Genomic DNA, 10,902 nt, shown 5'->3' with positions numbered 1-10,902 from the left:
AATGGTTCGCCATCTCCTTCTCCAGAGGATCTTTCTGACCCAGGGATTGAACTGGAGTCTCTTGTATCTTTTGAATTGGCAGGCAGATTCTTTATCACTAGTGCCACCAGTTGAGCCATATATTGTCTAGCTAGTTTTACTTTTGTTGAATGCCTAAGAGGATTTAAGAAGACCTTTGTGCTGTAGGCAAGAGTTTGTTATGTGCAAAAGGGCTCTTTTGATCTTGCATGCTTGAAAGTATTCCCAGGTACCTAAGAGGCCCATTGTTTTCCCTAATAACTTGGCTAGAATTATGAGTAAATGATTAATCATGTAGCTACCTATCATATATCTTGTGTCCTATTCTCCTGGTAAGCACCTCTGTCCAGAAGGAATTTGGGAGTAGAAAATGGGTAGGGGCTCATTCTCTTTATACTTCCTGTAAGTGGGCTTGTGGTAAGAATTACTGTAAAGTCCATTGTTTTTTATTACCCAGAAAATTAGGAACCACATAGAGAGGGTAAAAGGTCTAAACCAGGGAGCCAACAAAGGCTTATTTCAAATTAAGATCAGTTTGTCATTGTTTAAAATAATCCTGGTTTACTTTCTGTGCCTAATTTAGATCCATGTCTTGGAGCCAGCAACCATCCAGATGGTGGTAGTTCTTTGGGACTTGACATTATTTTAAAAGGTCTCCATAGGCAAATTATAACTGGCACTTCATTCTTATCAGAAACCAAACATCTGTGAATTTGCTTCAGTTTTAAATCAGCGTTTGAGCACTTTCCCATGGTAGCTCCTTGTTGAGTTTCTTTCTGGGTGAAATATGTGAACTATTATTTTTCCTATTAAAACCTGTCACACATATTATATACACAGGCACATTATGTTCCTAGAATTTTGTCATAAAAATTTGAGTCAAAAGATAATAGGTTTCTCATTTCAGTTCAGTTCAGTTCAGTCTCTCAGTCGTGTCCAACTCTTTGCGACCCCATGAACCGCAGCATGCCAGGCCTCCCTGTCTATCACCAACTCCCAGAGTTCACCCAGACTCACGTCCATCGAGTCAGTGATGCCATCCAGCCATCTCATCCTCTGTCGTCCCCTTCTCCTCCTGCCCCCAATCCCTCCCAGCATCAGAGTCTTTTCCAATTAGTCAACTCTTCGCATGAGGTGGCCAAATTACTGGAGTTTCAGCTTTAGCATCATTCCTTCCAAAGAAATCCCAGGGCTGATCTCCTTCAGAATGGACTGGTTGGATCTCCTTGCAGTCCAAGGGGCTCTCAAGAGTCTTCTCCAACACCACAGTTCAAAAGCATCAGTTCTTCAGCGCTCAGCCTTCTTCACAGTCCAACTCTCACATCCATACATGACCACAGGAAAAACCATAGCCTTGACTAGACGAACCTTTGTTGGCAAAGTAATGTCTCTGCTTTTGAATATGCTATCTAGGTTGGTCATAACTTTCCTTCCAAGGAGTAAGCGTCTTTTAATTTCATGGCTGCAGTCACCATCTGCAGTGATTTTGGAGCCCCCAAAAATAAAGTCTGACACTGTTTCCACTTAGGCATGCCAAAGATTTACTTATAGTAACATCGATGTTTCAGAAGTGACCCCTAAGATGTATTTTCTTCCTTGACATGTCACTATATCCCAGAAAACTTACAACCTTTACTCTGGTGCTTCAAAAGTACTGTATACATAAATTGTGTATATATGTAATATATATGTTACATATACATATTAAAGGGGTTTCCCAGTGTCTCAGTGGTAAAGAATCTGCCAGCCAGTGCTGGAGATGCAGGAGGGGCAGGTTTGATTCCTGGATCAGGAAGATCCCCTGGAGGAGGAAATGGAAACCCACTCCAGTATTCTTGCTGGGAAATTCCATGGACAGAGTTGCTTGGTGGGCTATAGTCCATGGGATCACAAAAAATCAGACAAGGCTGAGCAACTGAGCATGTATGCACACATGCGTACATATTTTAAAGCTTAAATATGTGTTTTTAAAGTTCCTTTCAAAATTAGATAGTAAAAATGTATTAAAATTTGAGTCAGTTGTACATTCTTTCATATTATCCTCATGTGTTCCCATCCACAGACATGCAGAGCTTTGGACTTTCTGTTATATATTGACATATATACATGTGCATATTACGGGAAGAGGCAGACTGGCAAATGGAAAAGTGCCTTTGTTTCACAATCTTGATGTATTTGCTACTACTTTGCCAAGCCAGTAGAATTGACAACTCTTTATTTTTTGGCCATGTCATGAAGCTTGCAGAATCTTAGTTCCCTGACCAGGGATTGAACCTGGGACATAACTGTGAAAGTGCTGAATCCTAATCACTAGATTGTCAGGGAAATCCCCAAAACTGATTCTTATACTGATGATTCAGAGATCATTCATTAGGAATGAAAACTTAAATTATGCTCACTGTAGTTTTATAATTCAGTGAATTTAATTCTTTTTTACCTCCTTATATATCAACTTGGGGCTTCCCAGGTGGCCCTCGTGGTAAAGAACCTGCCTGCGTTACAGGAGACATAAGAGTCATGGGTTCAAACCCTGGGTCAGAAAGATCCCCTGGAGGAGGGCATGGTAACCCACTCCAGTATTTTTGCCTGGGGAATCCCCATAGACAGAGGAGCCTGGCAGGCAACAGTCCATAAGATTGCATAGAGTTGAACATGGCTGAAGTAACTTAGCACACATGCATTCACCTACTTGAGAAATTATAAAAAAGTTCTGTTCAGTAGTAAGTTCTTGTTCTGAATCTTAACTCTATATCTAAAGTTTAGTTTCTTTGTTTGATTTGTGCTAATAAACTCATCCGGGCTTCTCTGGTGGCTCAGGTTGTAAAGAATCTGCCTGCAACACGGGAGACCCTGGCTTGGGAAGATCCCCTGGAGAAGGAAATGTCAACCCAGTCCAGTATTCTTGCCTGGGAAATCTCACAGTCAGAGGAACCTGGAGGGCTACAGTCCATGGGGTGGCTACATGACCTAGGGACTAAACAACAACAACAATAACATCAGAAGTTTTACATATACATATTCATGTTACCTCTTGGTAGAACTCAATGACCATCTACTTCCCCATTCATAACTCCAGTCTCAAAGACATATATAGGCCATAGTGGTAAGTTACAGAGTTTTCAGACTAAGAAATTAGGATGCCTTCCACATCAACTGGCCATTTTCTGGTTTGGAACACTTTGCTTGTCCTTCTCTCTTGTAACTCTTGGAAATGTAGTTGGGATTTTCTCTCATTTTAAAAGGGATCTTCAAACCACAGTTAACACAGGTTACTGGAAGAAAGATTTGGCAGAATTATAGTAGGTCAAGATGGAAGAAAGCAAGAAGCAGATAAATTAGGTCTTTGAATTTTGAGGGAAAAATGCTATTTTCTTCCCTTTATTTGTGATTGACTATACTCAGTAATGGAGAAGGCAATGGCACCCCACTCCAGTACTCTTGCCTGGAAAATCCCATGGACAGAGGAGCCTGGTAGGCTGCAGTCCGTGGGGTCGCGAACAGTCGGATATGACTGAGCGAACAGTCGGATACGACTGAGCGACTTCACTTTCACTTTTCACTTTCATGCATTGGAGAAGGAAATGGCAACCCACTCTAGTGTTCTTGCCTGGAGAATCCAAGGGATGGGGGAGCCTGGTGGGCTGCCGTCCATTGGGTCACACAGAGTCGGACACAACTGAAGTGACTTAGCAGCATACTCATTAAAACAGCAAAATTTTGAGGATCAAAATTATGTTGAGGGATGAGAATGTTAGTTGCTTTCTGGCTCAAATCTAGGCTCACAAATAGTTAAGCAGAATTTATTGGAGTAGGAGAGCACAAAGAGAGTTGAGGCCAAACCCTGGTCAATAATCAAATGTTCCCTAAAGTGCTTTCCACATGGTGATACCCATTGGGAACTACCTCCATCTTTACAGTTTAATGATGATTTCCAGAATATGGAATTTAATCTTTTCTTTGTCTCTATTAATTAGACATTCAGCTGATATTTAACATTCGGTCTTATTCTTATCCTATGATTTAATAAATAATTTTTTGAATGAATGAAAAGATAATTTTATTTAGTTTCTTTATTATTTCTTTATAATTATCTTTTTTTTATGTGTAATGTTTCTGAATGCTTTAAAAAAGTGACTTCATTCACTGAAAAAGTTAGACATCATAATTTCTTCCCTGATTGGGCTCATCCTATTTGTAATTTGCAGACAGGTAAGTTTCTGAATAAGGTTATGATTGCTATGCATATACTTGTGGCTTCCCTAGTAGCTCAGTTGCTAAAGAATCTGCCTGCAATGCAGGAGATCCTGGTTCAATTCCTGGGTGGGAAAGATCCCCTGGAGAAGGGATAGGCTACTAACTCATGTTCTTGTGTTTCCCTGGTGGCTCAGACAGTAAAGAATCTGCTTGCAGTGTGGGAGACATAGCTTTGATCCCTGGGTTGGAAAGATCCCCTGGAGAAGGGAACAGCTACCCACTCCAGTGTTCTGGCCTGAAAAATTCCATGGACAGATGAGCCTGGAGAGCTGTAATCCATGGAGTTGCAAGGAGTCGGACATAGCTGAGTGACTTTCACTTCACTTCTTCATGCATATACTAAATCTCTTTTAATGTTTGGACTTCCCCAAATAGATTTTCAAATCTGATGGAAGAAAACATGCCATATAGCTAGATAGCTATGTATACAGTCTAACCTCCTTAACCTAGTCATAGTACTATCAAAAAGATATCTGAGAATATTCAGACAGAGTGCAGACACTTGATTAAAAACAGACATATTTTGTATTTATGCATTTGCAATTTTATTGTTCATAGGGAAAAAAATGGCTCACCATTATGTTTAATTGGTAAACAGATAAGGAAAAATATTATGTACTTCTTTTCTTTGCTTGTTTTCTTTTTAAAGAAGGAAAAGCTCATTTTCTTATCCAACTTATAGCAGTTGATACCACTATAACAGGTGTGACTGATTTCATCTTTTGGAATGATGCTTTTCAGAATGCAAAGGGATAAAGAAAAAACATTAGACTTATGTTATTCTCCTTCTGTATAGATCTTGGCCAGAATTAAAAATAAAATCTATTAAAAAAAAAAAAAAAACAGGAATATAGACCATTGGAAGAAGATAGAAAGCCCAGAAATAAACCCATGCACGTATGGGCACCTTATTTTTGACAAAGGAGACAAGAATATACAATGGGGCAAAGACAGTTTCTTCAATCTGGGAAAACTGGACAGCTACATGTAAAAGAATGAAATTAGAATACTTCCTAACACCATACACAAAACTAAACTAAAAATGGATTAAAGACCTAAGTGTAAGACCAGAAACATTAAAGCTCTTAGAAGAAAACATAAGCAGAACCCTCAATGACATAAATCAAAACGAGATCCTCTATGATCCACCTCCTAGAGTAATGGAAATAAAAACAAAAGTAGACAAGTGGGACCTGATTAAACTTAAAAGCTTTTGCACAGCAAAGGAAACTATTAGCAAGGTAAAAAGACAACCCTCAAAAACAGAGAAAATAATAGTAAATGAAACATCTGACAAAGGATTAATTTCCAAAATATACAAGCAGCTCATACAACTCAATGCCAGAAAAACAAACAACCCAATCAAAAAGTGGGATAAAGACCTAAACAGACATTTCTCCAAAGAAGACATACAGATGGCTAACAAGCACATGAAAAGATGCTCAACATTGCTCATTATTAGAGAAATGCAAATCAAAACTACAATGAGATATCACCACACACCAGTCAGAATGGCCATCATCAAAAAGTCTACAAACAATAAATGCTGGAGAGGGTGTGGAGAAAGGGAACACTCTTGCACTGTTGGTGGTAATGTGAATTGATACAGCCACTAAAGAAGATGGTATGGAGATACCTTACAAAACTAGAAATAAAACCACCATATGACCCAGCAATCCTACTCCTAGACATATACCCTGAGGAAACCAAAATTGAAAAAGATGCATGTATCCCCATTTTTCATTGAAGCACTATTTACAATAGGTAGAACATGGAAGCAACCTAGATGTCCATTGACAGATGAATGGATAAAGAAGTTGTGGTACAGATACACAATGGAATATTACTCAGCCACAAAAAAGGAACACATTTGAGTCAGTTCTGATGAAGTGAATGAACCTAGAACTATTATACAGAGTGAAGTGAGTCAGAAAGAGAAAGATAAATATCATATTCTAATGCATATATACTAGAAAAATGGTACTGAAGAATTTATTTACATAGCAGCAATGGAGAAACAGACATAGAGAATAGACTTATGGACATGGGGAGAGGGGAGAAGAGGGTGAGATGTATGGAGAGAGTAACATGGAAACTTACATTACCATATGTAAAATAGGTAGCCAGTGGGAATTTGCTATATGGCTCAGGAAACTCAAACAGGGGTGGGATGGGGTGGGAGACAGGAGGGAGGTTCAAAAGGGAGTGGATGTATGTATACCTATGGTTGATTCATGTTGAGGTTTGACAGAAAACAACAAAATTCTGTAAAGAAATTATCCTTCAATAAAAAAATAAATTAAAAAGACAATAAATAAAAAAGAAAATATATTTTAAAAACTTCCAAAGCAAGAATTTGAATATTTAGGACCTTGATCTCTCAGTTTGTAAAAAATGAGTAAATCAGAGTTTCACAATGTGTGTTTTCTGGAAATATCATTTTTAAATGTATCAATAGGTATTATTTAAGACCGAAGATCTGTGATCAAATATATTTGGGAAAAACTGGTTTAAACAAGTCAGACACATGTCTTTATGATAGTATTTCTCATAACCTTTAAACTGTCAATTTGTACTATGAATATATGTATATGAATATTTATATATTTATATGCCCATACTCTATATACTATATATATGGACCAGTTTTCAAATGCATCTATTTCTTTTTCCCTTAGAGTATCTTGGAGTAAATTTCAGTAGACTACACCAATGAAAACTCAACTAAATGTTCCTCAATTCATCCACTAACTCATCATGTAATTGTTATATTCACTACTGGTATTTACCTGGCTGGTCTGAAAATGTTAAACAATCTCAGATAAATGAATGATGTGCTGGTTTCTATCTAAATTCTAGTTTACCTCTCCCTTTTGTCTAACCTATGAAAGAAGGTCATGATTAAAATGTGCTTTAATTTTAGCCTAAAATGTTTATCTGTCAGCAGGAAGAGAGAAAAAGAGCTCCATTTTTACTGGAGATTATACTAGGCTGTACTCTAGTTAATAAACTACTTAAGAAACTTGATGAAAGAAATCATGGTAATAACAAGATTCATCATCACTATTATTTCTTCAGAGGAGAATTGGCTTCTGGGTATTCTTAGACTAATCCCATCTGCCACTACAAAATTTGGACTTTGAAGCTAGTGTGTTAGGTATTTCCTGGATCATATCCCCAGATAATGAAGAACTTCATTAAATATAGAAAGCTCCCTATAGCCTCTGCCTCCCACTGGTTTAATATATAAAACCTTGCACTAGATTCAGGAATTATATTTACATGATCCAATCCACAAAGTTGTGTAGCATTTCACGTGAGAGAGAGTTGAGGCCAGTCTCTATCTAGCAGCTGGCAAGGGCTAGAGTTTGCATTTGACTCGGTCCTTTGCCTGATTTCAATTAAAAAGCAACAACGGCAACAATCACAATGACACAAAATGTTTCAAATCCAGTTTTCGAGTAATAATAGGCTTGCATTTCTGCAAGAAAACAAAGGTATTCCAACTGAAATCCATGCTGATATCAGCTCTGGTGATTTTTCACATTCATGCAAGGGAGGCAAAATACACCTAAGGAGGCATATGCTGAAAAATAAAGTAGAAACCGGGGTAAATCCACTGTGGAACATTACTGGATTACATAATAGTAGTAATACATAAATATTGGAATTGAAATAGAAAATCAGGCCAGGCAAAATGCTATTCTGGCTGTTTCTGCAAGTCTAGTCTTAGTTCCCAGGCTCTGGGACTTAAGGCCAAGGAAAGGTAGATTCCTTAAAGACATCTTACTTGACAATGGTAAGTATTTTGTTGTATATGTTTTAATGATAACTTTAAAATTGCCTTTTATAAAATTTCTAATAACCAATGAAACAGTTTAAATCTAGTGTGAGAATTCAAATTATCTGAATGAGAATTTCTAATAACCTATGTAAAACTATGGGCTTTCCTGATGGCTCAGTGGTATAGAATCTGCCTGCAATGCAGGTGACCCAGGTTTGACCCCTGAGTCAGGAAGATCCCCTGGAGAAGGCAATGGCTAACCACTCCAGTATTCTTGTCTGGAGAACTCCATGGACAGAGGAGCCTGGCGGGCTACAGTCCATGGGGTCACAGAGTCAGACATGACTGCAACTAACATTTTCACTTTCAAAACTATACACCTTGAGAGGACTTCCCTGGTGGCTCAGACAGTAAAGTGTCTGCCTACAATGTGGGAGACCTGGGTTCAATCCCTGGGTTGGGAAGATGCTCTGGAGAAGGCAATGGAAACTCACTCCAGTACTCTTGCCTGGAAAATCCCATGGATGGAGGAACCTGGTAAGCTACAGTCCGTGGGGTCTCAAAGAGTCAGATACGACTGAGCGACTTCACCTTGAGAAGATTCCATCAAGGAATCTGAATAACTGGGTACATGAATTCCTGACTCTCTGAAAATGTATGTGATGATAAATATTTGGGTGTTAAGCTGCTGAGTTTTGGGGCAAGTTGTTATACAACAATAGATAACTAATATAGATTTTTCTACCAGGTGTGTGTTGCTATGTAAGGATCACCTAAAACTGTGGGAGTGGCTTGGAAACTGAGAAATAGAAGCTAAGAGGACCTTGGAGACTGTTAGCAGAGATTTAAATGTCTCGAGGCCTTTGAAGAGGCTGCCAGTGTGAAGGGATGAGTTTCTTATGAGAAACCAGTGAAAAGGGAACTTTTATTATCTAGCGACAGAAAGTTTAAGCAACACTGTTGCTTCCCAATAGAGTAGAAAGTAGAAATGTATCTGAGGAACTGGGTAATTTAGATCAGGAGAACTGCACACAGAGTAAAGATGCTGCCTGCTGTATGTTCTTGAGCTTATAAAAATGCAAGAAGAAAAGTATAAGCTAAAGAAAAGAGTTCTAAACATGAAGGGAATGAGAGTTATTGGGTATGAATGCTCACAGCCTTTCCAGATGATGCTAAAATTAAGAAATGACTTCCTGGCAAGGAGCAAATTCAGTCACTGTCAGAAAAAAATTAAGATGAAGTTGAGGATATGCTTGTTAAGTCCATTGCTAAGATCATGGAAAGACATCAGTTCAAATTCCAGAGTACAGTCATATCTTCATCATGTGAGGGGGACAGGTTTCAGGATGCCTTCAGATACCAGAATCTGGGGATGCTTAAGTTCCTTATGTAAGATGGTGCAATACTTGTATATAACCCATTCACATCATCCCACATACTTCAAACCATTGTCAGATTGCTTATAATATCTAATAAAACGTAAACGCTAAGTAAATGTCATTGTGTGCAAAATTCAAATTTTGCTTTTTGGAACTTTCTGGTTTTTTTTTTTTTTTTTTTTTTCTGTGGTTGATTGAATCCATGGAGGGCCAGCTGTGCTGTTGTGTCAGATGAAAGATTCTCGGAGGGTGTTAAAAATAAGACTCACAAATCCCTTCTGTCAAAAATAGGCCCTTTAAGAAGTTAAGGGAGTTGTCCCCTCAGCTATTTTAACAGGATCCAAAGACAGACGGAATTATCTCAAAGCAGTGTGTGACTCTGGCTTTTGTTTAATGGAATAAACCTTAATATGATTTAAGGAAACCAAAATATTTTTAAAGAAAATTATATTTGAAGAATTGCAGAAAGCTTGACTCAAGGGACAGAGAGTAGAAAATGAAAGTCTTTGGATTTCCAAACTTCTGCAAGCAGGAAGCAGCTGCACACACACATTTTCTTTTGTGAAAAAAAAAAAAAAATAACAGTGCAGAACCAAGATACCGGAGTGTGGAGGCCAGAACCATGGTAAGTCATTTGCACATAGGAACTGAACTGAGCCTTGATGGAGGAATTTTCACCAGGTGCCTGGATGGATTTCAGAACTGCTGAGGGTGTGTGTCTCCTGTCTTTCTTTTTGGAATAGGAATTCCTGTAGCAGGTCTCCTTGCCTGTCCCCCACAATGTATGTTGGCTGTGTGTGGGGGTGGGGGTGAGGGGATGGGGGACAGACCACTTGACTCTAGTTCACAGACACCAGGTTGAAAGGATCTGGACTCAAGGAGCTTCCCTTTAGGAATTACAAACAAATAGACTCACCTGCATGTGGACCTGATTGAACAATAAGATTCAGGTATCACACTGAAGATGGAATGAGGTCAGACTTGTGGTCCTCGGGAAGGGTCAAGAATATTTATGCATGTAGGACAGACAAGAATTATTGGTAGAGAGGACAGACAGCCTCCAAAACAGTCCCCATGTCCTGGAATGCAGACTCTATTGTAGTCCCTTCCCACATTGTAACAGAGTTAGGCTCTGTGACTAATTTATTAGATAATGATATTTCAAGGCTTCGCTGGTGGCTCACTGGTAAAGAATCTTGCTAATGCAGGAGATGTGGATTTGATCCCTGGTGTGGAAAGATTCCCTGGAGAAGGAAAAGGCAACCCACTTCAGTATTCGTGCCTGGAGAATCCCATGGACAGAGGAGCCTGATGGTCTATAGCCCATGGGCTTACAAAGAGTTGGACACAACTTAGTGACTGAGCTCAAACATGAGTGATACTTCCTGTCTAACAGAGATTACAAATGATACTATGACTTTCATGTTGGTGCTCCCCTCCCCATCTTCAATCCTTACCTTGGATCAG

This window comes from Bos grunniens, chromosome 1, assembly GCF_055505025.1.
Source record: "Bos grunniens cultivar Pamir isolate PY7600 chromosome 1, Bosgru_T2T1.0, whole genome shotgun sequence".
NCBI classification, from domain to species: Eukaryota; Metazoa; Chordata; class Mammalia; order Artiodactyla; family Bovidae; genus Bos; species Bos grunniens.
Note: the sequence above shows the minus strand (reverse complement) of the source record.